Source organism: Salvelinus fontinalis, chromosome 30 (genome assembly GCF_029448725.1).
Source record: "Salvelinus fontinalis isolate EN_2023a chromosome 30, ASM2944872v1, whole genome shotgun sequence".
NCBI classification, from domain to species: Eukaryota; Metazoa; Chordata; class Actinopteri; order Salmoniformes; family Salmonidae; genus Salvelinus; species Salvelinus fontinalis.
In genome coordinates, this window is record NC_074694.1 from 15,829,777 (window position 1) to 15,847,202 (window position 17,426).

The 17,426-nt window shown below is 45.2% G+C and overlaps 1 pseudogene; it reads left to right on the plus strand.

Moving 5' to 3' along the window:
• The window catches only part of LOC129828454 (DNA primase large subunit-like), a 114,479-nt pseudogene that overhangs the window by 66,344 nt on the left and 30,709 nt on the right, over positions 1–17,426 (plus strand).

Consider the following 17,426-nt stretch of genomic DNA (forward strand, 5'->3'; position numbering starts at 1 on the left):
GCAGTTCCACATGTACTTAGAGGAATTAAAGTGAATACATGCAAACTGGCCCATAATTCCACCTATACAACAACATCCTTTAAGCAGGGTTCATACAGACATTGACAAGTCAAATTCAAGCACTTAATTGTAATTGTCAAGGACCTCAGTGTTATACAATAGTATCATTTATATAATTGTGTATATGTAGGGCCTAATATAGAACCCCCCCCAAAAAAGCATGCAACAACTGTCCAAAAAAAGTAGCCCATTACCACTTCAAGAATAGTACATTTTGTAGGCCTTGCCAATGCATTGATATAAAATGAAATATGTAACAATAATGTGGACATGGTGACTAAATAGATTGGATGCGTGGAGATTTTTCTGTACCCTATGTGGCTGATGCAGGCACACATGATAAAGCCAGGAATCTCACCATCACTGTTTTTATAAGGAGAAAGTGAGCAAAAACCATGTTCCTTTTTTAATGGAAGGATTTGTATGGAAAGCCAAGTTGAAGCCAGCATTAGATGTTGTCATCCTAATAATAACCACACGTGGATTTACTGCAACAGAGTAGCGCAACACGCAGAGTAGCGCAACACGCAGAGTAGCGCAACACGCAGAGTAGCGCAACACGCAGAGTAGCGCAACACCCAGAGTAGGGCAACACCCAGAGTAGCGCAACACGCAGAGTAGCGCAACACGCAGAGTAGCGCAACACGCAGAGTAGCGCAACACGCAGAGTAGCGCAACACCCAGAGTAGCGCAACACGCAGAGTAGCGCAACACCCAGAGTAGCGCAACACGCAGAGTAGCGCAACACGCAGAGTAGCGCAACACGCAGAGTAGCGCAACACGCAGAGTAGCGCAACACGCAGAGTAGCGCAACACGCAGAGTAGCGCAACACGCAGAGTAGCGCAACACGCAGAGTAGCGCAACACCCAGAGTAGCGCAACACCCAGAGTAGCGCAACACCCTTCAATTGAATCTGCGGCAAACAAACGAAAGTGGCCACATCTCTCACAAAAACAGATAAAAAATTAAATCACAATACTTATAAGGGAGCAGGAGAACTTGTAATTTTTGTAGCCAATTTATAATAACTTTTCAAGCACCAAATTGAGAAAATGTCAGATTTTCAAGGTAGGCCTATTCAATTACTTGAATTTCTGAGCTTCAAATTCAAGATCAAGTAATCTACTTCAAGCCCCTTGTATTGTGTGACATGGAAAACAAAATGTATTTGCCATGTTCTATCATTACCAGATCCTGTTTTGAATAAGACCACTAAGCTATGTAATTTGTCATTCTATCCAGAAGAATCAATAGGAATTGGGTTGGGTGTTGTGCAATAGTCTATTTTACACAATTGTGCACAATAGACTCTGTCCTATCTGAGGAACAAAAACATATGAAACATGAACTCATTACCTTGATGCTTTCTCTGTTAAATCTAACGAGACCCTGCTGTAAATCAAGCAGACAACAACAGATGATCAGCATCAATTCGCTAGGGATATTAGATCCATCCTGGATCCAGGCACAACTGTCTTCACCAGAGTAACGCATAAGACACCAATATATTCTGGACATTCCTCGCAAACACCTTTTTCCCAGCATTTATTGCATCAGATGTGCTATCACAACAACTGTTTGTCACTTGACTGTCATTCGGGTGAAATTCCTTCCTGGATCAGATGATGAAGTGTGAAAATATCAGAGTGTAACTAATCAGCTGAACACCAAATGCACATCAACAAGTATTATTCATAATTATTGAAGCACCACATTAATGACAGTATCAATTTAGGTTTTAAGTGTCAAGGTGAGGTGACTCTTCCGGTTCAAGCATTTGATTTCGCAATGCATACGTTATTTTGAATTTGTCTGTCCATAAACTGTTTTCACCCTGTAACATAAGGAGACATGATGTTGCACTGCCTTTCTGAGACCTCTATACAAACAATGGTCTGACAGATCCAGGATACTTACAAGGTTCAAAATCAGTATCTAATTTAACTGATTAATGCTTAATACATGATATAGCAACTTACACTACCATATAACAACTTTAATTGTTATATTCGGTTTAATTTCACACACTTTTGTTAATACAGATCTGTCAAGACGTTAACCATGATAACGGGTTAAACGGGTTTTTAAATCAACCTGTGAATTTGATTGAATATAGCTATGATCCCTTATATCTTATGTAATGACATGACCAATTTTGGCTGATTTTTATCAATGACTTATCAACAGCTGTAACAAGTTGTCAAGTGTAGGAAATCCTCACTGGTGTCCTAGTTTATAGAATGACCCACATCCTGTCATGCTGGCTTTAGCGTTGATTGATGTCCCTTGAAAGGTCCTCATCAAATCAAGCTTTTATTTATACAGCACATTTCACACATGGAATGCAACTCAATGTGCTTAACAGGAAAAAACAAATACAAATAATGAAAATAATATTTACTACACAACAAACATAAGAGGATAAAAACAAAAGAATAACCATACAAACTAAACTTCTAAAAATCACCCTGAGTAAAAGCAAAGCTAAAAAGGTGTGTCTTTTGAATATGTCCACAGTTTTGGCCCCCCTCAGGTTCTCTGGCAGGCTATTCCAGAGGCTGGGGTCATAGTAACTAAAGGCTGCCTCTTGGTCCTAGGCTTTGGGATAGTTAAAAGGCCAGTGCCAGAGGTCCTGAGGGACCTACTGGGTACATAAATGACCTTTAAAAGCATGTTTGACCATGTATTGGAGTGCACAATCATGGATTGATTTAAAAACCAATAGAATAATCTTAAAATGAATTCTAAACTCACAGGCAGCCAGTGCAGAGACTTTAAAACCGGTGTAATGTGTGCTGTCTGTCTGGTCTTGGTCAGTACCCGTGCTGCAGCTTTCTGTATGTTTTGCAGTTGACCAATGGCTTTCTTGGGTAAACGAGACAGGAGAGTGTTACAGTAGTCAAGTCTGCTTGTAGTAGAAGCATGGATGAGTCTCTCTGTATCAGCCTGGGAGAGAAATGGCTGTACATTGGCAATGCTCCTCCGGTGGTTAAAAAGCTTCTCATGTGCTTTAATTGTTTCAGTGGCCATTTTGGACTTCAAGTCAGATCCATATATATCTCAAAAGTTTAGAATCTCTGCATCTTTTCTGACGGCCTGAGGAAATTTCAGACTTTCTTGGGATTTCTTTCGTGTTCAATTTTACAAACACTATTTAACAATGACTGAATCGTGTTAGAGCTTGGGGGCGGAAACATCCAAGTGGAAGCTTTCCCAAGTCAGATGCTTATTGGATATTCGTAAAATATATTAGAGGCTGTGAATTGTGGAATTTGTGCAGACAGGAATATAAGGCTCTTCATGGTTGAGTTTAATAACATCTCTTGTGTAAAACATTAATCACATCGCTGGGTTGGCGTACCATTTCTTCCAACTGGCATGAATAAGAAAAACACTTCCTCTCCATAAGCCACCAAGTGACATCATTTCAATGAGGATGTTCAACTTTGTAAGACCTTAGCCAGCCTGTATCCTATGCTTGGTTGCAGTATTATTACAGTAACATTTAATTATTTCAGCAACTTTCAGCAAAGTTCACTGATTCCTTCTAAACACGTTGATGTGCTGCTGTAGCTTGTGCCTCTTTACCGCTTTTGTCACACCCTGATCTGTTCACCTGTCTTTGTGCTTGTCTCCACCCCCCTTCAGGTGTCGTCCAATTTCCCCATTATCCCCTGTGTATTTATACCTGTGTTCTCTGTCTGTTGCCAGTTCGTTTTGTTCGGGAAACCTACCAGCATTTGTTCCCCTGCTCCTGCCTGTTTCTTGCTCCTGTTTTTTAGTCCTTCCCGATTTTGACCATTCTGCCTGCCCTGACCCTGAGCATGCCGTTCTATACCTTGCCTACCTCACAGGATTATTGACCCCTGCCTGCCCTGACCCTGAGACTGCCTGCCGTTCTGGACCCTTTGCACCCTCTCTGTATTATTGACCGCTGCCTGCCTTTGACCTGTCCTTTGCCTGATCCTGTAGTAGAAATCAACTTTTGTTTATTCGACACTGTCTGCATCTTTGTCATACCTGAAACCTGGTAGTACGAACTGGCCATGACTGACCCAGCAGACTTGAACTAGCTCCGCAACACCCTCTCCTCCCAAGAAGCCACCATTGTCTCATGGAAGTGTTCCAGACCTTAGCCAAATGTCATGACCGAGCGTTTAACACATTTCTGGAGCAATTCCGTGGGTTGTCTGTTAGGCAGTCTACCACAATGGTGATCTCCTAGCCTACCACAGTGTCCCGAGAACCCCGCTTACCTCCTACGGAGCGCTATGCTGGAGATTCCGGAACCTGCCGGGCTTTTCTCTCCCAGTGCTCCCTCATTTCGAGTTGCAGCCTTCTTCGTTCCCCTCGGGCCGCTCAAGGATAATGTACATCATAACGTTGATGTCCAGGAGGGCACTCGCCTGGGACACGGCGGTGTGGGAGCAACAATCCGCCGTCTGCCTCGGTCTGGAGGAGTTCGTGGAGGAGGTTCGGAAGGTGTTTGATTCTCTGTTGTTCGCAAGCTGCTCCAGCTACGTCAAAACTCCCGTAGTGTGGCAGGCTATGCAGTGGATTTCCACACGTTGGCAGCAGAGAGTGCTTGGAACCCAGAAGGGCTGTTCGACATGTTCCTACACAGAGTATCAGAGGAAGTAAAGGACGAGTTTGTAGCCCGGGAACTACCGATGGATCTTGATTCATTCATCGCCTTGACCATTCGGATCGATGGGCGACTACGGGAACGAAGGAAGGAGAGGAGAATCGATTCCACCTCACCTCCGAGGTATCCCGGAAGTCCCCAAAAGCTCCATTTCCGAGAGAACCCGAGGCTACCTGAGTTCCACGAGAGTTCCTAGAGTTCCCCTGAAAGACTGCCAATTTACCTCTTCCCGAGCCCCTATAACTAGGCAGAGCTTAGCTGTCTCCAGCTGAGCGGCTATACAGGCTTCACACTAAGAGCATCCTGTATTGCGGGACTACTGGTCATTTAATCTCCACCTGTCCACTAAAAGACCAGGCTCACTGGTAGGAGCTAATACTCTGGTGGGCCATACGGAGAACCTTTCCTCTCCCCTTACTCACATCCCTTTTCATGCCATGTTGCTGTGGGGTAACCAGTAAAAATCTCTCCGGGTACTCATTGACTCTGAGACAGATGAGAGCTTTATGGACGCTACCCTGGCTACCGAGCTGGATATCCTCACTCAGCCCCTCTCCATTCCCATGGACGTTAGAGCACTGGATGTGCGCTCTATAGGCCGGGTCATCCACAATACCACCCCCATCATCCTACGTGTGTCAGGGAACCACAGCGATACGATCTAGTTCCTGCTCATGAAGTCTCCTCAGGTTCCCGTAGTATTGGGATTCTCCTGGCTCCAGCGACACAATCCCCTCTGACCGCTCTGCAACACCCATTGTCTGAAGTCAGCGCAGCCTGCCCGGAGACGTCTTCCTGGGGCTCGGAAGTTGCCCCGTACCTCTCCGCCATTCCAGCAGAGTACCAGGACGGTGTTCAGTAAGGCTCGGGCCACTTGGCTGCCGCCGTACCGACCTTATGACTGCGGGATTGACATTCTCCCAGGCACCATTCCGCTCCAGGGACGACTGTACTCTCTGTCGGGTCCGGAGACCAGGGCTATGGAGACCTACATTGAGGACTCCCTAGGGTTCATCCATCCTTCTACCTCCCCCGCACGGTGCAGCGTTCTTCTTTGTGGAGAAGGACTAAACCCTGCGCCCATGAATCGACTACCGGGGTCTCAACGACATAACAATGAAGACCTGCTACCCGCTACCTCTCATCTCCTCGGCCTTCGAGCCACTCCAGGGAGCCACCGTGTTCTCCAAGCTGGACATACGGAATGCCTACCACCTGGTGCGGATACTGGAAGGGGACAAGTGGAAGAGTGCCTTCAACACTGCCAGCAGGCACTACGAGTACCTGGTCATGCCCTTCGGCCTTACCAACGCCCCTGCTGTGTTCCAGGCTCTGGTTAATGATGTTCTCCGCGACATGTTGAACCAGTTCATCTTCATCTACCTCGATGATATCCTCGTCTTCTCCCGCTCCACCCAAGAACACATGCTCCACGTCCGACAGGTTCGCCAACACCTCCTGGAGAACCAGCTGTTTGTAAAGCAGAGAAGTGCAAATTCCACTGCTCCACCTTCCCCTTTCTAGATTACATCATTGCTGCAGGGACCATACAGATGGATCCCGGGAAGGTAAGAGCGGTGGTGGATTGGCCCCAGCCTACGTTCAGAGTATAGCTGCAGCGTTTCCTGGGATTCGCCAACTTTTATCACCTCTTTATCCGGGGCTACAGCACCCTGGCTTCCCCCTCGTCTGCACTCATCTCTCCCAAGGTTCCGTTCACGTGGTCCCCAGCTACCGACCGGGCGTTCCGGTATCTCAAATATCGCTTCACCACAGCTCCCATCTTGGTTCATCCTGACCCGTCCTGTAAGTTCGTGGTGGAGGCCGATAGCTTTTGCATTTCCAATGTGCTGTCCTTTTTTCCCCAGCTGACAGCCCACTCTCTACCGGCAGTGCAGTCTGATGAATGACTCCAACTTTTGCTTAACCACCTCAGGTAATTGGCATATTGATTCCTCTGCTGATGCTTTAGGTCATTCATTATGACAATATAGTCATTATGCACTCCCCCAAAAATAATGCTTGTCAAAACCAACGGGGCATGTAGGAACCCAAGTGTAAGGGTACTGAAAGAACTGTGGTCTACAGTCTGGGGTTCGATTCCAGGCTGTGTCACAGCTGGCCGTGACTAGGATCCCTGCTTGGTGGTGCACAATTGGCCCAGCAACATTCGGGTTATGAGAGGGTCTGGCCAGCGGGGCTTTACTTTGCTTATCACACTCTGGGGACTCCTTGTGGTGGGCTAGGTAACTGCAAGCTGACTTCGGTCATCAGTCGTACAATGTTTCCTCAGACACATTGGTACAGCTGACTTCTGGGTTAAGTGAGCAGTGTGTTAAGAAACAGCGAAGCTTGGCCGGTTATGTTTTGGAGGATGCCTCTCCCGAGCCCGTTGGGAAGTTGCAGAGATGAGACAAGGTCGTAACTACCAATTGGATATCACGAGAATGGGGTGAAAAATAGCTGGTGAATTCACACCTTAATTAGAGGTTAAAACAAATAGCAGTGAGAAACGCTCCTCAAACCCTCAATGCAAACATTTTTACATCAAATAATTTGTGCGTAACAATGAAGTACCTTTATGTAATTGATTTCCATGACAATTGGCAAAAATATATTTTTTGCCAAAAACTATTTCACAAGCAAGAATTTTGCTATGACTGTGCGGGAGTGGTCTGAGTGGGGATTTACCGCCTGGTGATGTCACCATGGAAAGCAGAAACGCCCTCCCATGCAAACCTGTTGATTTAAAAGGTCCTGTGTAGATTGTATTTTCAACCAGCAACTATCAGGAAATAGCACTGATCAAATGTTGTCACACTTTTACAGTGTTGGTTTCATCAGCTGTTGTACAATATGATATAAAACTGAGAATACATCTTAAAGTCCCAGTGCAGTCAAAAATGTGATTGTCCTGTGTTTTTATATACGCTTCCACACTGAGGTTGAAATAATACCGTGAAAATGATGATAAATAACCTTTTAGAGTAAAAGCTGTTTAAAAACTGCCTGAAATTTCAGCCTGTTTTGGTGGCATGGAGTTGTGGCCTGCCTGGTGATATTTACCAGGCAGTAAATTGGTTAATAGACCATAATAAAGAGTTACAAACCTTTCTGCCAATAACAGCTAGTTTTCTTTTTTCCCTTCCCCACTCAGAACACTGCCAGACAGTCCTAGCAAGGTTCTTGCTTGAGAAAGTTGCTCTTTGATAAGAGCTATTTTTGTTACTTTGTTTTAAATTATAATAGAAATGTTACCCAGGAATGATTTGATGTTGAGATAAAAACAGCTTCATTTTAATAAAAAACATATTTTAAAGTAAATATCTAGGGCACATTTCACAAATGCTCCCAAATCCTCTTTGTGACACTTTTCCCAGAAATGGCCTTACGTTCCAAACACCAGATTCCCTTTGAGAAAGTGTCTCCTCTGCCTCCAAACACTGTGATAATGGAACACAAACTCCAAACCTAATGTGTCAACTGGAAGCCAGAGCTTTTATTTTTATAGCCAGGCCCGAGAGCGCCCACCCACCCATGACCGACAGACTGCCTGAGCAAAATAAAGCCAAGGAAAGCCCTTCGTACCGCCACGACCTCTCTGAAGATTACTTGACTCTACTCCTGGGGTAGGCAACTAGATTCAGCCACAGGCCGAATTTCGACGGAATCAATGGTAGGGGTTGACGGAAAATAATAATAGTAATTAGTACACTGCAAATTGACTACAACTAAGCCTGAAAAGGGATTATATTTTAAAATATAAACTATTTAGTGGGAATTCTTGAACAGATTTCCTAAATGAAAGCCATTGTTAGCTGAATTCCTGGTGATTTTTGTATTTTTTGACACAAAACTAAAATCCTTAAAAAACCCCTCACTGTCTTACTCTTTAACCCCCTCACTGTCTTACTCTTTAACCCCCACGCCACAGTCTTACTCTTTAACCCCCCCGCCACGGTCTTACTCTTTTACCCCCTCACCACGGTCTTACACTTTAACACCGTCTTACACTTTAACCCCCTCACTGTCTTACTCTTTAACCCCCCCGCCACAGTCTTACTCTTTAACCGCCCCGCCACGGTCTTACTCTTTAACCGCCCCGCCACGGTCTTACTCTTTAACCGCCCCGCCACGGTCTTACTCTTTAACCGCCCCGCCACGGTCTTACTCTTTAACCGCCCGCCACGGTCTTACGCTTTAACCCCCCCCGCCACGGTCTTACTCTTTAACCGCCCCGCCACGGTCTTACTCTTTAACCCCCCCGCCACGGTCTTACACTTTAACCCCCCCGCCACGGTCTTACTCTTTAACCTCCCCGCCACGGTCTTACTCTTTAACCGCCCCGCCACGGTCTTACTCTTTAACCGCCCCGCCACGGTCTTACTCTTTAACCGCCCGCCACGGTCTTACTCTTTAACCCCCCCGCCACGGTCTTACTCTTTAACCGCCCCGCCACGGTCTTACTCTTTAACCGCCCCGCCACGGTCTTACTCTTTAACCGCCCCGCCACGGTCTTACTCTTTAACCGCCCCGCCACGGTCTTACTCTTTAGCCGCCCCGCCACGGTCTTACTCTTTAACCGCCCCGCCACGGTCTTACTCTTTAACCGCCCCGCCACGGTCTTACTCTTTAACCCCCCCCCGCCACGGTCTTACTCTTTAACCCCCCCCCGCCACGGTCTTACGCTTTAACCCCCCCGCCACGGTCTTACTCTTTACCCGCCCCGCCACGGTCTTACTCTTTAACCCCCCCCCGCCACGGTCTTACTCTTTAACCCCCCCCCGCCACGGTCTTACGCTTTAACCCCCTCGCCACGGTCTTACTCTTTACCCCCCCGCCACGGTCTTACGCTTTAACCCCCCCGCCACGGTCTTACTCCACTCTCTTTCATCCTCCCTCTCTCTACTTTCTGCATTCTCTTTCTTCCTCTTTCGAACTCTTCTACACATGCTATCTTTCAATGGCTTTCTGAAATCGCCTCTGGTGTAGTCCCCTGCTCTGTGTTGGAATGATCCAACCTGGGCCCTACAAGTGTAAGCCCGTCCTGGCTTTCTTCAGGAAAGGACCCACCAGGGAGTCCTGGTTTAGATTAAAGCCCCTCCACCTGCCTCTCACTGGCCATCTAGCCCTCCTGTTGCCTTCCTGCACCTGCCAATGATTGTAAAGGAGAGCTGAACAACGGAGGCTTTCCCCAAAGGCAACTCTACCAACCAGCTGTGTCTATTGGTTTTTAATGGAGCCCGATTGAGGCCTCTTTTAATTGGATGCGTCATTGCCGACATAGAGGTTGTTTGACTGCAGAAAGGTTCCCACTATGTTCCAATGAAAGGCTATGCATGCTGGGGCAGTCAGATAAGGTAGTGTCATGGGGCCAGCTTGTGCACTAGAAACAAACCTGTGTCCTCAGGCAAACCAGCTGTTGAATCGAAACAAATAAACAAGGGGACTTGGACGCAGAAGCGATAGCTGGCAGGGCAACACTCCATCAGAATTGAGCAGGCAGCATAAGCCCAAAGCCCGTGCTTCAGTATTCAGTGGACCGTCGGTCGCTAGGTCCCACAGCTGATTCCCTTTCACTTTGAGACTTTCTGTGGTAAACGCTAGATTACCAGTGAAGGGTCCGGTTTCATCCGCGGCCAAGGCTTAACAGATTTCAAAGGCAGCTTCTATAGTGTATCATTGATCCCCCTTTACAATATTTTGATCGTAATGTGCACCACCTCTCTTTTAGAATTGTAAGGCACACTAGGAAAACTCAAGACATGAATAGTACATATATATATGTTCTGAATGATTTCGGTATCATATTTTATTAAATATACAGTATTATAATTCACTAATTTTCCATGAAATGACAAAGCTATATATAGATATTGGCCTAAGTCAACATGATAAATCAAGGAGATTAATTGTCCTCATCTAAGTAGTGTGGCAATATGGTTTGGAAGCTTGTGCTTGAGAGGCAATGGCACTGAGCTTTTAGCCCTACTCAGCTTTGCACTGTTTTAGTGATGCTTAAATGACCTTGTTTAATCACACTTTATTTAACTAGGCAAGTAATTTAAGAACAAATTCTTATTTACAATGACGGCCTATACCGGCCAAACCCGGACGATGCTGGACCAATTGTGCGCTACCCTATGGGACTTCCAATCACAGCCAGTTGTGATACAGCCTGGATTCAAACCAGGGTGTCTGTAGGACACCGCTATCACTGAGATGTAATGCCTTAGACCGCAGCGCCACTCGGGAGCCACTATATGACCCAATATATTTTGTAATTGTTGCCTCATGAGCAATTAGGTGGTCAAGGCCTCTAATCAAAGTCACACAGGCTATGGTTTTAGAAACCTGATTAGCCTGTAACCTGGCTGTTTTTGCTCCATTAATCAAATGGCCTTTCAAATGGCATTTAGTCAAAATTTCTGGGTCACCTGGATTACTTCAGTGCCATAAGGTAAGGGCTGTGTGATCAAAGGGTGAGAAAGTGAACCTCACATGTATAAAGCTTTGGGAGGATAATTATGATTTTGACCTTTACCCATGGCATCAAACCAAGAGGCCCACATTAGGCCATGAGACATTGCAGTGAAAACATTTTGCAGCAATATTGTGTGTGTAAATTAGAATATCTCCCAGCAGTTTTTAGCCAGTTAGGTAAGCCCATTTGTTTTGTTAACAGAGTCAGATTTGAGGTGGTGTACTATTAGGGGACTGTCGGAGCGTCTTCATTGATCAGTTTGTTCTTCGGCAAGGCTCACTAACGTTGCACAAAGACAAGTCCGTTCATTTATGGAGGGCTCCTGCTCAAATGCTAGGCACTGAGAAAATCAATCACACAGACATCGATCAGTGGGATTGATCTTGACCAATGTAACATTTTGCTGGAAGGGACAATAAAAATGGATACAACTGGAAAACGTGCAGGATCAATGTTACATTTGATTTATTCCAGAAACCTGGTCACTGGTTTTGATTCAGTGGCACTTTAGCCACTTAAAACACATTAAACAATATTTGTCTTGCTCCCCGGTATGCACCAAATGTTTTTCTCTATAGAATATGCGCAAAAAGCTGCCATTCAATGAATAACTCTGACTGCATTTCTGTATAGTGCAACAATAGCTTTCTATGAGGTACAATTACCTTTCTGTATAGTACAATTACATGTTTTATACAAAGATTGTTGAAAGTAAGCTGTTATTATCATAGCCCCAGGTAATGGAGCCAGTGGACCCAAAGTCCTAAATGGACCCTGAGACCGAACCATGCCCTGCTGTAGCACTTTGTAAGCTAATGATGACAATGTGTTCTTTCTCTGGAACTGTTGTGATAGACTGCTGTAATTTATTTTCTCTTTTTCTGCCTCTCTCTCAATTGGTCCATTGCTGTCCTTGTAGCCATGGCTACGTGGATCAGGACTACAGCATACAGAAAAGTTTTGGGAACATGTCTTTGGAGCAGATCGATCCGGTGAGTATGCATTGAAACACAAAGGACACATTTATACTAGGGAGGACAAGGAAGATGGAGAGGACGCTGGTTATATCAGAACAGAAATGTACAGTCGTTGCAGCAGTTTTCTGTCCACCTATCTCAGTATTGGTTCATACTGTATGTTTCCATCAGTGGTGAAGCCTTTTACGCGCACTTTTTAGAGTTTATTTTTGCTCAAACGTTTACCCACCTTTTCATGGACAATAGACAATAGCATTAATAGTAATAGGGAGCTTTACTTTACTCACAGAAAACTGCGGTCAGCGTTTACCCAACGGTTTTATCACCAATTCATCACTGCTTGCTGTAATCAGACATCCTTAAGATCACCACTAAAACAAGTAGCTAATTCTCACTGTCTTAAAGACCTTTTTCAATAATTGTTCATTGATTGCACAGGATCATGTCATGCTTACACGTTTTGGCAAATGTCTTCAGTGTTCACAAGAATTACTGCTTGAAACTTAACTTTTGAGGCAATAGTCCTCGCATTTCATGCCCAATGTCATGCCCAATGCGTTAGCGAGACAGAGTGTTCATTCTCTACATTGACATTCAGAAGGGATTCCGAAGGGCTTTTAATGAACCATTGTGGTCTCTATGAGGGGGAATTAAACTGATCGAGGCCACAGCTCAGCTCAGACTCGCTGTGCATTCTTCACTTTCTCCATTTCAGAGACCACTGCTGTTCCAATTAAGTGGCCCGTCAGCAAATGCTAATTTCGTCCTTCAGATTTACACACTCTCAAACAAAGTCATGTATCCACTTGTAAATAGTAGCCCTTTTGAAGCAAGATCTAGCGCAAAAACAAGAACATTTCCGTTCAATCAAATGACTAGATCTCCAACTGGAAATGTCACCCACAATGCTTTAAATGTTCACTTTTAGTATTTAGTACTCAATTTCTCAATCTCAAAATCACACAGCATTCTTTCTAAGTGTGTTGACGCAAGCAAGCCATGTATGTTAACCAGAAATGGATACTATACCACAGCTAGGAGTCGATCAGGGAAGCAGCTTTGTCGTCTCTACTGGCGAGACATTCCTATACTACTTGGTCATGGGAGAACGAATGAGACCGAGAGGGCTTTAATTTCAGCTGTTTGTGATGTGGTGCTCAACAGATGGAAAAGGCTGGCTGTGGGTCTAGTTTTTTTCCTCTCTCTCTATTCGGCACCTGTAGAGTTGGCTTTGGGCTCTGAGTGGCTAAACCAGAACCTTGTGATCACCAGACGCCTGGGCTAGACGATCACTGCCGCTCTCCTGCAGCTCTACTAAATAAGCTTTCCTCTTATGAGCCATTTAATAATGGTGTGTGTGTGTGTGTGTGTGTGTGTGTGTGTGTGTGTGTGTGTGTGTGTGTGTGTGTGTGTGTGTGTGTGTGTGTGTGTGTGTGTGTGTGTGTGTGTGTGTGTGTGTGTGTGTGTGTGTGTGTGTGTGTGTGTGTGTGCGTGCTTTACATGATATTGAGCTGTATTAACAGTACCACCACAGCTTTAAGTGATAAGGATGTCTGGCCCAAAGAAAATCAGGAGGACATTTTTAGCATAGTCTGGATTGTGATATTGCGCTCCACGTAACAAACTGACTGCATATCGGTGCGTTCAGAGAGCAAAGATGGAAATATGGAGTCATTGGTGGATGAAACGGATCATTCCATGCAGCTTTTTGGTTGCATTGCTGTCATGGTAAAGTTAGGCAGTTGACTTTTGCCTGCATATCTAAATGTGTCCCCTCTTCCTTCAGCTATCGGTGAAGTCCTACCCCCTGTCCATGAGGCAGCTCCACCGGTTGCTGAGGGAAAGCCACCACCTCCGCCACAGTGTGCGCATGCAGTACAAACTTTTCCTCAAGGGCATAGGCCTCACTCTGGACCAGGCCCTGCAGTTCTGGAGGTACGAGTTCGTCAAGGGCATAGACCTCACTCTGGACCAGGCCCTGCAGTTCTGGAGGTACAAGTTCGCCAAGGGCATAGGCCTCACTCTGGACCAGGCCCTGCAGTTCTGGAGGTACGAGTTCGTCAAGGGCATAGGCCTCACTCTGGACCAGGCCCTGCAGTTCTGGAGGTACGAGTTTGTCAAGGGCATAGGCCTCACTCTGGACCAGGCCCTGCAGTTCTGGAGGTACGAGTTCGTCAAGGGCATAGGCCTCACTCTGGACCAGGCCCTGCAGTTCTGGAGGTACGAGTTTGTCAAGGGCATAGGCCTCACTCTGGACCAGGCCCTGCAGTTCTGGAGGTACGAGTTTGTCAAGGGCATAGGCCTCACTCTGGACCAGGCCCTGCAGTTCTGGAGGTACGAGTTCGTCAAGGGCATAGGCCTCACTCTGGACCAGGCCCTGCAGTTCTGGAGGTACAAGTTCGTCAAGGGCAAAGTGGACGCAGACAAGGTAAACTTCTTGGACGTGAATAATTGAAAGACATAGAAAGCAGCTCGAGGGAGAGACAACAGTATAGTACATACAAGGACATTATTGAGGTGGTCCTCTCGGCTGGGTAACAATATTGCTATTTCAATTTCTATACTAGCTATATTTTGAAGTAGGAAGGCAATGACTCCTGGCCTACATGACACAAGGCATTCATAAAGAAAGGCTCAGTTCCTCAGCGGTTGATTGTATGGCCTAGAGGTCTCCAGATATTTGTATTGATGGTGGAGATGACCTTTCATTCCTCCAGGATCTTAATGCACCTCGGTTATGACTCCATCTTATTTTCATGTCTACGGTACGTTCAACAAGAAAATGACTGTCCTCAGCGGGACTAGTCTCTCCATGTCACCACTTCTCATTCTGCATCTGAACGGTTCTTTCCAATTGATCCTCAATCACCAGAACCCTGATGAGGTTCCCATCTCTACCCGAGGGGAGGTGTCTAAAGGCTGAGACATTTGAATATAATCGCCTCTGTCAACAGATTCAAGTGCTCATTCACGCTGTTCAGTTGTAAATTCCTTTATCGTTCAAGTGGAATTTCACCTCGGTTAGGCTCAGCTGGAGAATGACACTACCCACTCCCCCCCCCCCCCCCCCCCCCCACACACTCTCGTCTTGGCCACTCACCCTGATAGTGTTTCCCTTTGCTAGGACAAGTGTAGTGGTGTCAATTTTCTAGTTGCATGCATCTATGGTCATAATGTTAGTGGCTATTTCAGGTAACTTCAATTTGCGGGACTATGGTAAGCATGTTGTGGCTGTTATGTCATCAGTTATGGTGGGTAAGAAGAAGAAAATAAAAGCAGCCGTTTTTAAGAACTTTGGAATTCGAGAATGAAAAACGTAATTAGCATGTCTTTGAGGAAGTTTGCTCTGTCTTTTTAGACCCTCATTTTCAGGAAGATAGCGAATTCATAGCATGGGTGAGGGATAGATTTTCAAATCTGCATTAACAACATGCATATGAGGATTCTGCCAAGTGTTATTCCCGGGCTGTATGCATAGGCTTGAATGTATCAACAGCACAGGCGTTATGCTGCAAGAGAAGCATCATTCATTTACGGGGACCTTTTGTTCATTTTATATTTGTGTTTTAATATTCAGTAGAGCTTGAATATAGAATATGAATAATTTATGGATTAAGAAAACATGATTTGGTGAATTGTCACAATGTAACACCTTTATTTCTAGGCCTCCGTTGTTCAATACATTCTCTGCAGTCAAAGCACTTTAATAGCATAAATAATTCATTTTGTGGTATATTCTTCTCATTTGCCAGATAACACAGGTCACGAAGAAACAAACAAATAGCCTTCCAGAGGTATGGTATTGGTGGGGGATGGATAAGGTGTGTCTATATGCACCTCGGATAATGTAAAATGAGGTAAAACACAATGGTTTTCTTTCTACAGATACTGCATTTTTGCTGATTTTATTTTTAAAATGGTGTGCATTTTTCTGTGACAACAGCGCAGAGAAAATAGGTGCCTGTGCCACTTTCAAGGAAATAATATGTCGCTTTGTAAGGGCAATAAATTAAGATATAGCAGAATAGTTTTCGGACAATAATTGTTTTGAAACACCACCTGACAAAAAGAAAAATGACCACTGATTTCAGTTTCACAATATAAACTGACAGGCACGGGTAGCTAGAATCAAACAGGGTTTTAGAAACTGGAATTGTCATATAGGTTTTGATCAGAATAAGACTAGATACAAGTTAGACTAGATAATTATAGATATTAACATTAGTCTTCCATGTATATGGCTAGATTTACATTGTGGTCATTGTCCTTCTGGCTGGAGTCAAACCGCATGAACCAGTGACACAATTTGACTGGCACTTTCACACTGCAGTGCATGCTTACTGAGCTGCCCTTTTGATTTTCACATTTGCACAAAGTTGGGAGGGAAAAGGCAGGTGAAATATGTAAATACTGTATATTTTGTCAGAAAAATAGCAGCTCTCGGCTTAAACACCTGGAATAAAATAATTTCTGTGCACATTTCTCTGTGAACACTTCTCTGTGAACACTTCTCAACTTTCTTTGGAACTCATTTAGGCATCCAGTTGATTAAGTTAATTGTAAGAGCAATTAAGCCTGGCCTTTTCCACTGAGACTTCAGCAGTCCTCTTAAGAACCAAACCTTTGCCAAGCTGTACTGGCTTCTATGGAGACACGCCACAGTTCAAAGAGTTGCTGGCTTCTATGGAGACACGCCACAGTTCAAAGAGTTGCTGGCATCTATGGAGACACGCCACAGTTCAAAGAGTTGCTGGCATCTATGGAGACACGCCACAGTTCAAAGAGTTGCTGGCTTCTATGGAGACACGCCACAGTTCAAAGAGTTGCTGGCTTCTATGGAGACACGCCACAGTTCAAAGAGTTGCTGGCATCTATGGAGACACGCCACAGTTCAAAGAGTTGCTGGCTTCTATGGAGACACGCCACAGTTCAAAGAGTTGCTGGCATCTATGGAGACACGCCACAGTTCAAAAAGTTGCTGGCTTCTATGGAGACACGCCACAGTTCAAAGAGTTGCTGGCTTCTATGGAGACACGCCACAGTTCAAAGAGTTGCTGGCATCTATGGAGACACGCCACAGTTCAAAGAGTTGCTGGCTTCTATGGAGACACGCCACAGTTCAAAGAGTTGCTGGCTTCTATGGAGACACGCCACAGTTCAAAGAGTTGCTGGCTTCTATGGAGACACGCCACAGTTCAAAGAGTTGCTGGCTTCTATGGAGACACGCCACAGTTCAAAGAGTTGCTGGCTTCTATGGAG